At 41.8% G+C, this 18,537-nt stretch overlaps 1 protein-coding gene across 2 annotated transcripts in view; it reads right to left on the bottom strand.

The window, feature by feature from the left end:
• The window catches only part of lig3 (ligase III, DNA, ATP-dependent), a 63,213-nt gene extending 53,827 nt beyond the window's left edge, over window positions 1–9,386 (bottom strand). For both annotated transcript variants that reach the window (XM_072242893.1, XM_072242894.1), the window contains exon 1: window positions 9,305–9,386. The gene's annotated coding sequence lies outside the window, so the exon portion shown is untranslated. The remainder of the gene's footprint in view (window positions 1–9,304) is intronic.
• Window positions 9,387–18,537: the final 9,151 nt, after the last annotated feature.

Raw genomic sequence — 18,537 nt, 5'->3', positions numbered from 1 at the left:
GTTAATTTATTTTCAGATACATGGTTAACAGTTCCAATCACCACTGTTCAACTTCACATCTTCGAGAAAATAATAAACCAAGTAATGTTACACTAATTTCTGTAGCAAACCGGTCAAAAAATCTCAACATTAAGGCTAGTCTTAAAGAAATTTGTTAAGCACTCACCCAGCAAAAAAATATTTTGCCAGTTTTTCACAAACATAAATCTCATCTGTTTAGTTCTGCCTAAAGACAGAAATTGAGAACGAGGGATACAGCCATCCAGTGTCATCCTTATTTAGTGCTCAAATAGCACTTTCACAAAATGACATGCTGATTCAGCGTTGATCTCATACACAATAAACATGAAAGGCCTTAGAAGTCTTGATAAAACAATCTATGCATTCAAATTCATAATTCTTTGAAAATGATGACACAGGCAGATAGGGGAATGATGTTAGCTTTTAGCTTGCTTTCTCTCATAGGTAGAGGTATAGAGTCTAAGAGTTGAAACAACGTCATGTTGCATTGAACAAGGCATTGGGTGGCTACACTTGGAATACTGTATGCAGCTCTGGTCACTACAACATAGAAAGCATTTGGTAGTGCTAGAGAGATTCATTAAGCTGTTGCCTACAAAAGAGGGTTTCAGTTACAAGAGATTGGAAAGGCTAGGATTTTTCTCACTGGAGCACAGGAGGCTGAGCAGTGACTTAATAGAGGTTTATGAAATTATGAAGGGCAGAAACAAGGTAGCTCCACCATGACCTCGATTCCCCGCCACCCCTCTCCCAAAGGTGGAAGCTCCAATGCTAGAAGAAATGTCTGAGGCAGGTACGAAAACATTTGGACAGGTACATGAATAGGAAAGGCTTAGAGCAGGGGTTCCCCACCTGAGGTCCACAGGTCCCTCAATTAATGGTAGGGGTCCATGACATTAAAAAGTTTGGGAACCCCTGGTTTAGAGCGTTATGGGTCAAATGCAGGCAAATGGGACCATCTTAAATGAGCATCTTACTCAGTATGGATAAGGTCTTGTTTCAGTGCTATAAAGGAGCTTACAACTCGAGGACATAGACTTATGGTGCAAGGAAAACATTTAAAGGATCTGAAGTTTTCCATATAGAGGATGGTAGGTGCACGCAGCAAGCTGCCAGAGGTGGTAGAGGCGGGTAGAATTACAATAGTTAAAAAGTATTTGCACAGGTACATGATAGGAAAGAAGAGGGATATGGGCCAAATGCAGGAAAATGGGGTAGATAAGCATTTCAATTGGCATGAATGAGTCAGAGCTGAAGGGCAGGGCTCTGTGCTACACAACTCTATCAGTCCAATACTTGGGAAATTAGTTGTTGTTGGACAAAGGTGAGTAATATTAATGTACCTTTCTTGACACAACCTCGGATAATTACATCGTAGCTCAAGTTGCTAGCGTCACATCGGCTAATTAAATTTGTACCTTTCAATCTATACATTTCAAACTGGTAAATCGCAGGGGATTTGGGTCAGCTAGCACTGTGGAGGAAGCATAAACTATAGATCACAAATAAAATTGATACTAATAAATCCAATATGAAATCAGTAAATCATTAACTAATATGAATGTGGAAGCCACTATTATACAGTATAAAATAAAGAGTAAAGTGATAGGAATAGTAAAGCAAGAAGCCAGATGCTAAGGCTGGTATCCAGATCAATAGATTTTTGGACTGGCCAAGCAGATATAGTACAACACTGATGAACAAGCATGCTTGGGATCTTGGTAGCGTTAGACCAACACATTTTCCAGGCTGTTAGATGTTAATCTAATACCTCAACAAACTTCTAATATATTTTTTTTAAAAATCATTTTACACAGTGGTTTAGTAATTTTTCCAGTAAACCCAGTGAGATTAAAGGGAACAGGGAATACAGGGCACCTTGGACCCCACCTCACCTTCCCAGCCCAACCCTAACCGTACATCCTGGACTGTCAAGTCACACACTGAGCCAGAGGCTAAACCATCAGGATTTCAAATTAATCGGATTCTCTAAATTGCATGAGATCATGAAAGTTGCACTGATTATCTAGGAATTAGTCCTAGATCTTAGTCAGATTTAGTCAATGAGCATACATTTATATTATAAATTCAAAACATGCTGGATCACAGAAGTTGCCAGACCACAAATGCTGGACCAGAGAATTTTTATTACTTTATGATTTACACAACAAGTAGGATATATATTCAAGAATTGATATTTTTGGTCTTTAATTTTGGTTCCACTCAGGGCACCTTTGTGATTTTTATAAACACATTTGGCTAAAAATGCTTATTTGCTATCAGATGAATAATTCAGTGCATAAGACAAGTCAACTTTTAGTCTCCGTGACCACAGCTAAATCAAAACATTGCACAAATCCATTGCTTGCATCCAGCTACTTATCCCTTATAAAGATGCCTGTTAAATCTATCATTAATAGTGTTTGTTTAATAAAGCACCAGCGTGAGTGACAAGTCTGCCTACAAGGAAATAGTCATTTTAAGCCCAGCAACAGCATAATCTTCTGTCCTAGCAATAAGCATATTACATCTTTGAATACTGGGGCAGAAGATTACCACTTCGCATTGTGGTTTACAGAACCAGTTCACAGACATAACATCTTTGGATTTTTTTACATAAATGCATTGAGGACATTTCCAAACAATGTTGTAGAGAGGAAATTGTATATATTAACAAATTCCCATCTCAATATTACTCCACTTTCATTCTTGGAGAACGGAAGCACGGTTCTCATAACTAGATCACTGCATCAAGAACATTGTTTTTTTTTTAATTATTTACCACGCTTTCAAAAGTATCACAAATCATTTTTAGAAACCTTTGGCAAATAGTTTCTGCCAAGTTAGCATCCATGTTGCAAGCTCCCCCTGCAGGGGCTCTGATGAGACAACTGAGAGGTCCACCCACTTGATTCAATGTGGTTCCTGAGTGTGCCGTCCACTGAACAGACATCATGAATTCGAACGGTCTTTTAATTTTGTGACAGCTTGTTCATTTTTCTACTTCACCGCAAGCAGATCTGAACTTGTCAAATTATATCGAGCAACTCTGAAATCCAACCAACAGTTTGCCATGGGTCACAGAATTATTTATTTTGTTGTATTTTAAATGTAACTAAATTATTTCTTGCAGATATATTAGTTTTCTTTCACAATTCCTTGTCTGTCCACATTCATTTACGTTATTTTACTCCCCCACCAAAATCAAGCAAAATCATGCACATCAAACAAAAATGAGATTATTTATTTTAAAAAATGTGCAGAACTCCAAAAGGAAAATGTTAATTCTCAATGCCAGCAACACGTCTTCAATGTTTTAAACAAAAATTTCTTTCTGGTGTTACGTACCCCGTAACTGGGTTGCCAAACCAGCAGAAATGGATCACTCAGTTGGAGTCTGGATTACTAGAACTAATAAAGTTTTAGTAAAGAAACAAGCAACACAGTACTCTAATCAAAAGGATAATGAATGCAACAGTTCAGCAATGATAAACATACATGTACACAGAATTAAGATAACAGGATCAATCAAGCTCTATCGTTGTCTAGGGGTAAATGACCAGTTTCAAAGTGACGCAAAGTTCAGTTCAATTTAGTTCAGTTCAGTTCGCAGTAATCGCTGCCGTGGCGATGGACAGTGGGGGGAAGGAGAGAGAGAGCAAAACGAATGAATATTCAAAACGGCTTCCACACAGACCTTCGCAGTCAGCTTTTGGGCGAGTCCTTTGTGATGTCATCTGAGGTGACCCCTCCGTTTCCCGATACAATCGTTTCTCTGCGGTGAACCTGGCACCCAGGCAAGGGTGGACACACACCAGGTTCCCGCCAATTGTGCCTTTCCACCCTGTGTGTCTATGGCTTGATCCCGTGATCAGCCGTCCAAAACTTCCCACCGACTTGTGAGAGACGCACCGCTTCCAGGGTCTCGTTACCTCGGGGTGTCGTGTGTGTCCTGCCTTAGCGAACCTGTCCCTTTTTATCTCCCTGCTGGGGTATCGCCTGTCCATCACTTCAAACAGTTCAGGGTTCAAAGGGTGAGCCGATCTTGACAGCTCTCCTTCCGTTAGACTCTCCCGTCCCTTCATTAACATCTCCAAATGCTGCTCCATTGTTTTCCCTCTCTCCTGAAGACAAGTGGCAGACCAGCTGCTGATCCCACTGGTGCCAGCACAGGACAGCTAACATCTTACTTTATGTGTATTCTCGTCACACTGGGCATATGCTCAAGGGTTTCTCAAAAACCACATGTTGCTAAACTAGAAAACACTGTCGACATAAGCTGCTGGTCAACTATATCCAAAAAAAAATACTGCAGCCAAGCCCAACTTCTCAAACATCATCAGCCTTTTTACACGAAAAGCATTCTGTTTTGTTACAGAAGACACTCATTACAATTTAACTTCTTCTCAGCATTCCTCCTCTATTCATACTCAATGATCCATCTTTTTATGAGGTGAACCTACGATTATACAAACAGATTCATTTGAAAGTCAATCTGATCTTTCATTCTGAAAAATGCATTTTTGAAAAGGCAACAAACATCATGTCAATCAACTACTTTGTTCTGACTAATAAAACAATGTTACTTCCAACCTTTAGAATTAGACCTCCAAGGGGACCACAACCTTGCTGTAGGGTTTGGAGGCTTGCGGCCTCAGTGGCCCAGGGAGCTATGTTGGCTGGAGTCAGGGCTTTATGCTTTGGCTCTTGGTAGAGTCACCCATGCCAAACAGGTCAAAGGGTAGAAGCCAGACTAACGATGGTCCTCTAGGTTCAGGGATTCAGCTCAAAGCTGGTAAAACACAACGGTTACGGAAACACCAATGAAGAATCTTTCTACATCTGAATGTGACAGTATTCCTGAGTCTCCACCCAGAACTTGTATCACTGACAGTGGTGAAAACAGAGCTACTAACGCTGCCAGAGACAGAGGACCTCCATTGCTGCTCTAAACGCCTGTGGCATAACGGCCAGAGGGTAGAATTACAGAGAGGCAAAAGAAATAGAACATGCAATCACTAATACAGTGCTTTACAACCTGAGTAATGATATACTAAAATGTACAATCCTTGAGCGGGGACTTCAGAAGGCACAGATCAATCGCTCTCCATTGAGCATCAATGGCTCTGCTGTGGAGAGACTGAACAGCACAAAGTTCCTTGGTATGCACATAACAGACAATCTAATCCAAGTCCAAACCACCACCTTCCTAGTCAAGAAGGCACAGTCGTATCTACACTTTCTGAGGAGAAAGGGACATGCACGCCTCTCTGCCCCCATTCTATCAACTTTCTACAGGAGCACCATTGAGAGTGTCCTGTTTGGCTGCATTGTTGTGTGGTATGGAAGCTGCAAGGCATCAGACCGCAACACCCAACAGAGGATAGTTAAAACCGCAGAGAGGATTACCGTATCTCTCCTCACCCTCCAACTTCTCTATTTGTGACATATACCAGGAGCTTTGCTGACGAAGGACCCAAAGCATTGTTGAGGATTACTCCCACCCATCACACAATCTCTTTGACCTACTACCAGCAGGAAGGAGGTACAGGAGCATCAGGACTCAGACAGCCAGACTCTGAAACAGCTTCTTCCCTCAGGCTGTGAAACTAATGAATACCCTGCCATCACCAAATTTTTGTCATTAGGTCAGCAAGCTGTTTACTGTATACACAAAATATACTGCAGATGCTGAGTTCAAGGCAACACTCACAACAAGCTGGAGGAACTCAGCAGGTCGGGCAGCATCCGTGGAAACGATCAGTCAACGTTTCGGGCCGGAACCCTTCATCAGGATTGAAGAGGGAAGGAATCTTTCCCCTTACTGGTTTTTCACCTGGAACCTTCCAGCCTTCTCCTTCCCACCCTCCCCCCACCTTCTTTATAGGGCCTCTGCCCCTTCCCTCTTCAGTCCTGATGAAGGGTTCCGGCCCGAAACGTTGACTGATCGTTTCCACGGATGCTGCTCGACCTGCTGAGTTCCTCCAGTGTGTTGTGAGTGTTTACTGTATACTGTACTGTTTAACTATGCTGCATGCATTTTGAATTGTTTTACTCACTTCTTTATGGAAGTATTTTGGTTTATGTGCGTGTTATATGTTTTGTACGTGCACTGTGGTCTGGAGGACCTTTGTTTCATTTGGATCTATATACGTACAGTCAGATGGCAAAATAAACTTGAACTCTCACCGAAACATTTGAACCAACATAGAATAGAACTAGTTGGATCCTTCCTGCACAGAAATGTCATTTCTGTTATGATGTGGAAATAAAGGCTGAAGTAGGAGTGCAAGAAAATTGTGCATTCTACTATCTCACAGTAACAGAGATCAATTAATCATTTTTCCATATCTGGTGTGAAAATCTTTAAGAATATGCAAAATTTCTTAAAAACACACTTAATATTAAAAATCCATAAGCATTGCTTTTAAAACAAAAAAAAACTCAAACTACTCCAACTTGACAATATACTTAAAAATCATAGACCATTAGACATAGGAGCAGAATTAGGCCATCTGGCCCATCGAGTCTGCTCTGCCATTCAATCATGGTTAATCCTTTTTTCTATCTCCTCCTCAACCCCAGTTCCTGCAACCACCTGGCCTCCACAGCTGCACTTGGCAACAAATTCACCACCCTTTGGCTAAAGAAATTTCTCCGTAACTCTGTTTTGAAAGGGTGCCCTTCTATCCTGAGGCTGTGTCCTCTTGTCCTAGACTCTCCCACCATGGGAAACATCCTTACCACATCTACTCTGTCTGGGCCTCTCAACATTCGAAAGGTTTCACTGAGATCCCCCCCCCATCTTTCTGAATTACAACGAGTACAGACCCATCAAACGTTCCTCATAAGATAACCCTTTCATTCCTGGAATCATCCTTGTGAACCTCCTCTGGACCCTCTCCAATGCCAGCACATCTTTTCTAAGATGAGGGGCCCAAAACTGTTCACAATACTCAAGGTGAGGCCGCACCAGTGCTTTAGCATCACATCCTTGCTCTTGTATTCTAGACCTCCTGAAATGAATACTAACATGGCATTTGCCTTCCTCACCACTGACTCAGCCTGCAAGTTAACCTTCAGGGTGTTCTGCACAAGGACTCACAAGTCACTCTGCATCTCAGATTCCTGGATGTTCTCCCTGTTTAGAAAATAGTCTGCACATTTATTTCTACTACTAAAGTGCATGACCATGCATTTTCAACATTTTATTTAATTTGTCACTTTCTCCTAATCTAAGTCCTTCTGCATCCTACCTGTTTACTCAACAGTATATGCCCCTCCACCAATCTTCATATCATCCATGCCTTTTGCTTTAAGAATGAGGCTTTTGAGAAATACAAGCTTAAGAAAAATCATGTTTGTTCATAAATGTATATGCATAGCCTTTGTCAAACCATATTTAAAACAATGGATTTGGATGTGGGGTCATGTTGGAATAGACCACATTCATTTTCACCGTAATATTTAAGGGAGACATTAAGGACAAGTTGATAAACTTTCCCTCCAGTAGAAGTACTGGAAAAATTCTATGTGGTTAGAATACATGAAAATTACTTCACAGAATGAGGAGACATGGAGAAAGGTTAACAAAAAGTCTTTCATCACCATATTCAGCAGATGAGAGGGTGTCTACACCAGTTTCTCCACAACCCCCATTTATTCAGTTTATTCAAGTCAACTAATTGAAGGAGTGTTGGCAAACAGATAAACTTGAATCAGTTTAGCATTGATTGCCGAAAGTAAATTCCTCCCCAGCACACATTTAGGCAGAAGTTGTTTGTTCATTATTACAAATCACTTCAAAGCTTGGAAAATCCTCCCCCCACTCCTCAGAAAATCCAGTAATGTGCAATGGAACAACTAAAAACCTCAACACAGGTATCAAGTTTTTTTTTAAACAAGAGTATAAATGGGAAATTATGCCATGGTGGACAAATGGACTGGACCTAAGGGCACAGTAAGTTCCAGATCTAGGGTGTGAATATTTTAATCCGTTCCTCTATTGCTAATTTAAAAAGCTGTACAGCTAAACTCCAAATCCAGAGAATAAGAACCTATGTTGTCACTACAATGAAATACTATACACAGTGCCATAAACTGTCAACCTTTAAGACACATATTAAACTAACTCTGCCCTTTCAAAGGGATGTACACAATTCCACAGCATTGTTTCAAGCAGTATTCTCACTACTGCCCCCAATATATTTCCACCAAACAAAGCTGTCGATCTGCCTGTTTGCACCTTCCAGTTTGAGGGATCTTGCTGTGCATAAACCTGCCATCACATCTCCTATACATCAAGTGCCCATTCTTCGAAAGATTTGGTATTGGTTTATTATTGTCGCAAGTAGACTTGGTTACTGTTCATACAGACCATTACACAGTGTAACAAACACAAAATGCTGGAGGAACTCAGCAGGACAGGCGACATCTATGGAGAGGAATAAACTTATATAGATGCTGTCTGACCTACTGAGTTCCTCCAGCATATGTGTGTGTGTGTGTGTGTGTGTGTGTGTGTGTGTGTGTGTGTGTGTGTGTGTGTGTGTGTGTGTGTGTGTTACTGTGGATTTCCAGCATCTGCAGAATCTCTTGTGTTTATCGTTACATGGTGCATTGAGGTAAAACAATAACAATGCAGAATAATACGTAACAGTCACAGATAAAGTGCATTTCAGGTAAACAATAAGGTGCAGGATTATAACGGGATAGATTGGGAGATCTAGAGTCCGCATCATCGTACTTGGGAACTATTAACAAAGGGGTAGAAGTTGTCCTTGAGATTCATAGAACGTGCTTTCACGCTTTTATATCTTCTGCCCGAGAGGAGAGGTATTTAAACTGTAAAGCGCTTTACGTCACCCAATTAGCCACGATGCACTTACTAGGCGACACGATTCAAGACGGTTATCAGGAGATAAGGAGAGTCCCCTGACATCTTATTCACAGCATCAGGGCTGAAGCTGTGTGTGGTTAAATTTTTTAACCACCATCAACAACGCTGCTAAACCAGTGTGCTCTTCCTATCTAAGTAGCATCTTGCCTGACTCTTGTTTTCCCCTCATCCCCTTCTTGGAAGCGGCCACGCCACAAATCGAGGCCGAGGCCTCCAGGCCCAGACACATTGAGCCGTTCACAGTTAATCCCCTCTCGCATAAACAGCCACGGGCCACAGGAAGCAGGTCCAGGGCAGCCTGCAGCCCGTTCTCAACTCGGGGATAGACCGCGACCCTCCCCGGCCCGATGGAGCCTCCCGCCTACCCGGCTCGCCTTCACTGACCTGTCAGGAAAACTCAGTGATAACCGCGGCCCAAGCTCTACTAGGCCGCAAACCTCCCCTTTAACAGCCCCTCGCTCCTGCTTTGTCTCTGCTGCAGCCTGAGTGACGTGGCCGTCATTTAAAGGAGCAAGCCAGTCAGCCGCTTTCATTATTTGCCAACACAAAAAAAAACTGAGGTGATTTTTAATTACCAGGATTATTAATTAACTTTTACCTCGGGGCAAAGTTGTGCAATAAAAACGGATTAATGTTTAAAATATGGTAAATGAAGACTTTAAAAATCTACAGATGTTAGAAATTTGAAATAAGAACAGAAAATGCCAGTAATCGATTCAAAATTGTTTATTGTCATTCCTAAGAACACAATCGAAAAGGAGAACGGAATAGTTGTTGCTCTGGATCCGATACAGCCGATAAAAACACAATAAGAGTTAAGGATACAGTGAAAAACACCATCAATATAAATAGACTAGTTTATATGTAGACTGATTGTATGTACTGTACATGAAGTGACTTTATGTAAAGGAGTATCTGTACATAAGGTGACTGACAGGAAATGATAAAGTAGTGATGGTGGGGAATGGTTGAGTAATTCTCAATAGTTTGGCATTATCTGCTTTTAATATCAAGAAAAACTACTTCGTATACTGAAATTCATATGGACGTGCATATGATAGAAAGACGTCAACCTGAATTATTTCTCTATGCACAGATCCTACCTGTCCTACTAAATGTTCCCACTATTTTTTGTTTTCATCTCAGATTTACAGCATCTGACGCTTTTGGTTCTCAAGCCGATCAAAAGTGGTTGGGTTGAGTTTTTCTCCGATCTTGGCAATTTACTTGCAAACGCTGGAACTCTAGAGCAACCCACAAATTGCTGGAGGAACTCAGCATCTATGGAAAAGAGTAAACAGTCGACGTTTTGGGCCGAGACCCTTCATCATGACTGGAAAGAAAGGGGGAAGAAGCCGGAATAGAAGATGGGGGTGTGGAGGAAGGAGTACAAGGTGAAACGGGGGGAGGAGGAGGGGGTGAAGTAGAGAGCTGGAAAGTTGATTGGTGAGAGATAAAGGGCTGGAGAAGGGGGAATCTGATAGAAGAGGACAGAATACCATGGAAGAAAGGGAGAGGGGAGGAGCACCAAAGGGAGGTGATGGGTAGGTGAGAAGAGAAGGTGTGAGAGGGAAATGAGAATGGGAAATGGTGAGGAATTAGCAGAAGTTTGAGAAATCGATATTCATGCCATCAGCTTGGAGATCGCCATCAAGCTGACAATTAATCGCGCACTGACGATGTCTCCTCGTATGGTGACAAAACGTTTGCAAGTAAATTGCCAAGATCGGAGGACAGCACGACTCCTGGACAGGTACAAGGAGTTTAGAAAAATGGAGGGCTAAGGGTAACCCTAGGTAATTTCTAAGGTAAGGACATGTTCAGCACACCTACAGTATTGTGCTGTAGGTCTTCTATATTTCTATGTTCTAACCATCGACCACCCGAGCTGCACATTTTCCGAATTATTTCCAATGGTCTTTAGAAATGTTTGTTTCTCACAACCGCGTTTGAGTGGTTGACTCCACACAAAACGAGAAAGTACTCACTTGCCCTCGAGCAAACAGAGAGCCAGAGCCTATGTGCAGGATGTAAGACTTTCTAGAAAGGGACACACATCAAAGTTGCTGGTGAACGCAGCAGGCCAGGCAGCATCTCTAGGAAGAGGTACAGTCGACGTTTCAGGCCGAGACCCTTCGTCAGGACTAACTGAAAGAAGAGTGAGTAAGGGATTTGAAAGTGGAAGGGGGAGAGGGAGATCCAAAATGATAGGAGAAGACAGGAGGGGGAGGGATGGAGCCAAGAGCTGGACAGGTGATTGGCAAAGGGGATATGAGAGGATCATGGGACAGGAGGTCCGGGAAGAAAGACGGGGGGGGGGGGGACCCAGAGGATGGGCAAGGGGTATAGTCAGAGGGACAGAGGGAGAAAAAGGAGAGAGAGAGAAAGAATGTGTGTATAAAAATAAATAACAGATGGGATACGAGGGGGAGGTGGAGCATTAGCGGAAGTTAGAGAAGTCAATGTTCATGCCATCAGGTTGGAGACTACCCAGACGGAATATAAAGTGTTGTTCCTCAACCTGAGTGTGGCTTCATCTTGACAGTAGAGGAGGCCGTGGATAGACATATCAGAATGGGAATGGGACGTGGAATTAAAATGTGTGGGAACTGGGAGATCCTGCTTTCTCTGGCAGACAGAGTGTAGGTGTTCAGCGAAACGGCCTCCCAGCCTGCGTCGGGTCTCGCCAATATATAGAAGGCCACATCGGGAGCACCGGATGCAGTATATCACCCCAGCCGACTCACAGGTGAAGTATCGCCTCACCTGGAAGGACTGTCTGGGGCCCTGAATGGTGGTGAGGGAGGAAGTGTAAGGGCATGTGTAGCACTTGTTCTGCTTACAAGGATAGGTGCCGGGAGGGAGATCGGTGGAAAGGGATGGAGGGGACGAATGGGCAAGGGAGTCGCGTAGGGAGCGATCCCTGGAGACCTGACGCAGGCTGGGAGACCGTTTCGCTGAACAGCTACGCTCTGTCCACTGGGATTCTCCCCTCCCCTTTCTTTCTCCCTAGGCCTCCCATCCCATGATCCTCTCATATCCCTTTTGCCAATCAACTTTCCTGCTCTTGGCTCCATTCCTCCCCCTCCTGTCTTCTCCTATCATTTTGGATCTCCCCTCCCCCTCCCACTTACAAATCTCTTACTATCTCTTCTTTCAGTTAGTCCTGACGAAGGGTCTGAGCCCGAAACGTAAACTGTACCTCTTCCTAGACATGCTGCCTGGCCTGCTGTGTTCACCAGCAATTTTTATGTGTGTTGCTTGAAATTCCAGCATCTGCAGATTTCCTCAGGTAAAGGAAACACGTCACTTTCAGCAAGATTGATACTGATCCATGGTGAAAATCCGATCAGATTGGAAAATGGCAGTTACTTTAGAAACTTCGGTTTAAAGGACCCATTCTTCAAGATCATTTACAAGCTCAAAGGATGGTTTACCAGATATGGCATCCCTGTGATCGTGATGGGCCACAGTTCATGGAGATTTTCAAAGGACGGGCACTCGGATTATAGAACAGGATCCCACTTCCCGCAGAAGTGGGAAGTTCAGATTCACATTAGTTTATTGTTGTATGCACCAGGGAACAATTCATTTCCTTGCTCACGTGAAACTCAGAGTAAGCAGTGTACTTGTAAATAATAAACATGACAATAAATACATAAATTGGTGCAAAAACTATGACAGAATGGTGCAAAGAAATATAGTACTGAAAACTGAGGTGGTGCATATAGAAATGCCTAAATGACAATACCACTGGATAACAATTTTTCTCAAAAGTATTGCTTCTTCAGAATTCTTTTTATGATAGACCACTTGAAGCTGGACACAAATATAATTTCAGACTACTTGTATCACGTAGGAATTTGGAGAAACAAGAAATTACCTTTTATTGAGTATAATGCCTTTAATTGCAAAATGGCATCAACACTTTGCAATAGTTCAACTAAGCTAAAAGTGTTTTGTTGATGATTTTCATTTTTTTTTCCATGTCTGAGGCTTCTCGCATAAGTGTTTGACAATAATCAGCTAGCATTGATGGATTCTGGTTGCCCTGATGCAGTTTCTCCATGACCACAATGAAAGATCACCAAGATTTGCAGGGAAGATGATTAAATGGGAATGCAGGAAATGAATCTTTAGTGACACGTTGCACTTCATGGTTTTGTATGCTTGAAGCATGTTTTCAGCCAGCTCAATGCAGTTTGGTGTTCTTTAGTTGCCAAGAAAGTTTTCAGCAACATCTTTGAATGCCTTCAATGCAATTTTTCTCGGGTCTCACTAGAAGTTCTTCGAATTGCCTGTCATTGATGGCCTGTTTGATTTGTGGACCAACAAAAATACCTTCCTTAATCTTGGCATCAGTTATTCTGACTTGAATTATGAATTGAAGTTAAAAAAAAGGTGATTTCAAAGATATGGTGCATGATAGGGAAATATCATGGTGACTTTCATGATCAGCAGCCCAAGATCCATAAGATATACCTAATAGTATTCAGGAAGCAAAATCTTCATTGTCCAGTGTAATGGAAGAGGTTGATTAGAGTTTCAAGAATGTGGCAGCACCATCCAGAGGAGAAGGGAAAGCAGATGCAAGGTTTGAACCTGAAACATCAACAGTCCCGAATCATCAACAGTCCCAAATCATCAACAGTCCTGAATCGTTGACAATTCCGAATCGTCGACAGTCCTGAATTGTCAACAGTCCCGATCATCAACAGTCCTGAATCATCAACAGTCCCAAATCGTCAACAGTCCCGAATCATCGACAATCCCGAATCGTCAACAGTCCCGAATCGTCAACAATCCTGAATTGTCAACAGTCCCAAATCATTAACAATCCCAAATCATCGACAGTCCCGAATCGTCGACAGTCCTGAATCATCAACAGTCCCGAATCGTCAGCAATCCCGAATCATCAACAGTCCTGAATCGTCAACAATCCCGAATCATCGACAGTCCCGAATCGTCAACAATCCTGAATCGTCGACAGTCCCGAATCATTAATAATTCTGAATCGTCAACAGTCCCGGGTTTCAACATTTGCAGTTTCTTGTGCCTCAGAATTGATCTATTTTAAAGTCTGATAGCAGTGGAGGAGAAGCTACTCTCAAGTACAGTTTTCTGAGCTTCCAAGCACCTGAATGTGGAAGAGAATGGAAGGTATCCTCGACTATGCTGTTACCCATTCTGATGCAATACACCATGAAGATGGACCAGGATCTGTTGAAGGAGGCTAATATAGAGTTAAAAATTACTTATTTAATGCAATGAGTCTGTACCTTACATCACCCCTAATGTGAAATAATTGCTTACAACTCAAACTGCATGAATTAGGAACAATGGTAGGTCAATTGGTCATAAATTTGCTCTGCCTTTTAATAAGATATCCTGACATGATAACTTCAACTGTGCATTTCCATATACCTATGGTAACCCTTCCCTAATCAATTATCTACGTCACAAAATAAAAAGGCTTTGCTTCCATTGCCCTTTGAAGAAGTTCCAAAGATTTAAAAGGTTACGGTAGTTCTCTTTGGATATTGTTACAAAAATAGTCTCTCTACACCTATATTAGCAATTTCTAGTGAATTGACTGATTCATGTTTGTGGTTTATAAGCAGATGTCTCAATGAACTTTCATGAAAATTATTGAATATGTTCTGTCCATCACACTATTGCCAGTTTCTACCAATTCATTTACAGGCATTGACCTTAACCCTATATGCTGCAAGAGTCCTCGTCAAGAACATATTCTTAGACGTTCTCATGAATTTGATGTAATTGTCTTGTGATATTGGCATGATGTAATTGTCTCGTGATATTAGTATGATGTAATGGTCGTGATAATGGGATAATGTGATGTCAGATGATGGTATGTTCCAATCGGTATAAAAGGGGAGACTGCAGTTTGTTGTGTAGTTGTTTTGTTGGGGAGTCGCAGTCGGTGGTTACGTAATCAAGGAAAGAGAGAGAGTGAGAGTGAAGAATTTGCCAGCTTTGTACAAACCCAAGAAATCAACGGCGTTCTATGTGCCTTGAACGTGACTGACATTTGGTGTGGTCCATATGGGTATTGTGGCACAAACTTTTAGTTAACCCCTGCATGGTCTCGGGTGTTGTGTGTTGACCACCTTCTGCAAAGGTCAGTTACTGTGAGAAATCGTATTCTTCGTGATATCTTCGGACAAGGCATTTCTCGGCTGGGATCTGCATCAGCAGTTTCGTCTTCTTCATCGCTGGATCGGGAAGTCTCTCCTCTCATTTATTTCATAAATCACTTGGACTCTTTGAACTACCACTTAAGACTGTGTTTGAGTAAGATCTGTTAAGAATTGTCTCTAAGTTCGATTGTTTGATAACTATAGACGCATAACACTGTTAACTTCCGTTTAAGTTAGTCATTTGTTTACTGTTCTACGTTTTTGAGTAGAGGTTAATAAATTTCGTTGTTTATTTATAAAAACCCGACTCAATTTCATATCTATTGCTGCTGGTACATAACAACTCCATACAAACTGCACTTGAGTCAAAATTGAACCCCGATTATTGGATAACTGGAATAACTGGATTATTGGAGTTTAACTAGTATTTGAGGGGTTGTGAGGCAGCAGCACTACTAGCTCCACCATCATGCCACCCAAGCTGATACAATTATTGAGGTAGTGCCACTTCATTTATACTTTCTAAATTGTACACTATTTGCAAGTCCAATATATCACTTTTTAAGTATGACAATTTTCTTTTTGCTGAAAAAAAATCAAACTCTCTCAAGTCACCAAAATGTAGTTCTGTATTTGGTTATGTGGCTGCAGCAGCCTCCCTGTTGCACTTCGTTGATTTATTAGAAAGAAAATGTTGGAATAATTCTATTTACATATAGTTTAAACAGAGACCATCATCTGTGTCGCTATATTAACACTTCAGAGTAGGAACTCAAACCTGCTTTATTTACTTCTCCAACAGACTCCGTTAAGAACACTATTACCAAGCAGGAAAATTATACAGAACTAGATACAGTTGTGGCCTGGCATAATGACTTGAAACACAACTGTTAATATCAATCTTATGAAGGTTAAATATTCCTAACTTCATCGTCTAGAATTTCTATGGTAGCACCACTGTAAGATTATACAAATTTATATCATTTTAAATTATTGATACCAATCTCAGTAGCTATGGTGATAGGCAATTTGTTTGTTAGGGGAACAGACAAGAGGTTCTGTGGGCGAGATGAGATTCCTTGATGATATGTTGCCTCCTGGGTGTCAGGGTCCGGAATATCTCGGATCGAGTCCTCAGCGTTCTTAAGTGGAAGGGTGAAAGGCCAGAAGTCGTGGTCCATGTACGTACCATTGACATGGGTAGGACAAGTGATGAGTTCTCCATAGGGAGTTAGGTGCTAAGTTAAAGGGCAGGACCTCCAGGGTTGTGACCTCACGATTGCTACCCATGCCATGTGCTAGTGAGGCCAGAACTATGAAGATTATACAGTTTAACACATGGCTAAGGAGTTGGTGTAGAAGGGAGGGCTTAAAATTTTTGGATCATTGGCTCTCTTCCAGGGAAGAGAGGACCTGTACAGAAGGGACAGTTTGCACCTGAACTGGAGGGGGACTAGTATCCTAATGGGAACGTTTGTTAATAATGCATAGTGGGGTTTAAACTAGAGTTGCTGGAGGATGGGAGCCAGAGCGCCAGAACAGTTAGTGGAGAGGTTGTGGAGACAGATGTTGGACCTCAGACAAAGTTAGGAATCAACAGATTGAACATGGTGTGACTAGTGTCCTGAGTTGCATATATTCCAATGCAAGAAGTATCGTAGGAAGGGTGGATGATAGTGCTGAAGACGAGGTAGGTGGTTTACAAACAGAGGCAATGTGTAGTCAGGAGATGCTGTTGATAGGGCAAAACTGCAGGCAATGGGATGAGTTGCAACGTAAAAGGTAGGCAAAATTGAAAAGGGTGAAAACAGGCCTGAAGGTGTTGTATTTGAATGCATACAGTATATGGAATAAGGTAGATCAACTTGGAGCACATTTGCAGATTGGCATGTATGATGTTGTAGGCATCACTAAATCATGCTGAAAGAAGATTATAACTGGGAACTTAAAGTACAAGGATACACATTGTATCAAAAGGTCAAGCAGGAAGGCAGAGGGGGTGGCTTTACTCTGTTGATAAAAAATGAAATCAAATCATTAGAAAGAGGTGACAAAGGGTCGGAAGGTGTTGAATTTTTGTGGATAGAGTTAAGAAACTGCAAAAGTAAAAAGACCCTGATGGGAGGCCTGTACAGACCCCCAAACATTAGTAATGATGTGGTCTACAAATTATAATGGGAATAGAAAATGCATGCAAAAGGGCAATGTCACCATAGTCATGGGGGATTTCAATATGCAAGTAGATTGGAAAAATCAAGATGGTGCTGGATCCCAGGAGGGGGAATTTCTAGAGCACCTAGGAGATGCTTTTTAGAGTAGCTTGTGGTTGAGCCCAGGAAGGGGATCTACCGTTCTGGATTGGGTGTTGTGAACTGGAATTGACTAGAGAGCTTAAACTCTTAAGAACCCTTAGTGGAAAGTGATCATAATATGATTGAATTCACCCTGAAATGAGAAGCAGAAGCTAAGGTCAGATGTATCAGTATTACAGTGGAGGAAAGGGAATTATAGAGGCATGAGAGAGGAGTTGGCCAGAATTGATTGGGAAAGAACACTGGCAGGGATGATGGCAGAGCAGCAATGGTTGGAATTTCTGGAAGTACTTCAGAAGGCACAGGATATTTACATCCCTAAGAGGAAGAAGTATCTTAAAGGAAAGATGGCACGACTGTGGCTAACAAGAGAAGTCAAAGCCAACATAAAAGCCAAAGAGAGGGCAAATAAAGCAAAAATTAGTGGGAAGTTAGAGGATTGGGAAGCTTTTAAAAACCAACAGAAGGCAACTAAAAAAGTCATTAAGAGGGTAAAGATGGAATATGGAAGCTAGCCAATAATATTAAAGAGGATACCAAAAGTTACTTCAGATACATAAAGTGCAAAAGAGAGGTGAGAGTGGATATCGACAGCTGGAAGACGACGCTGGAGAGGTAGTAAATGGGGACAACGAAATGGCAGATGGACTGAATAAGTCTTTTGCATTAGTCTTCAAATCTGTTGGAATTCTTTGAAGAAATAACAAGCAGGATAGACAAAGGAAAATCAGTTGATGTTGTGTACTTGGAATTTCACCAGGCCTTTGACAAGGTGCTACATGTGAGGCTGCTTAACAAGCTGTGATCCCATGTATTACAGGAAAGATTCTAACATGGATAAAGTAATGGCTGTTGGCAAGAGGCAAAGAGTGGGAACAAACAAAGCCTTTTCTGCTGACCGCTGATGACTAGTGGTGTTCCATAGGGGTCTGTGTAGGGACCAGTTCTTTTTACATCATACGTTGATGATTTGGATGATGGAATTGATGGCTTTGTCACAAGGTTTGCAGACGATATGAAGATAGGTGGAGAGGCAGGTAATTTTGAGGAAGTAGAGAAGCTACAGAACGACTTAGACAGATCAGGTAAAGTAATGGCAGTGTCGGGAACTGTATGGTCATGCAATTTGATAGAGGAAATGAAA

Source organism: Mobula birostris, chromosome 25, assembly GCF_030028105.1.
Source record: "Mobula birostris isolate sMobBir1 chromosome 25, sMobBir1.hap1, whole genome shotgun sequence".
In the NCBI taxonomy this organism is placed as follows: Eukaryota; Metazoa; Chordata; class Chondrichthyes; order Myliobatiformes; family Myliobatidae; genus Mobula; species Mobula birostris.
Note: the sequence above shows the minus strand (reverse complement) of the source record. Positions and strands in the feature narration are given on the sequence as shown.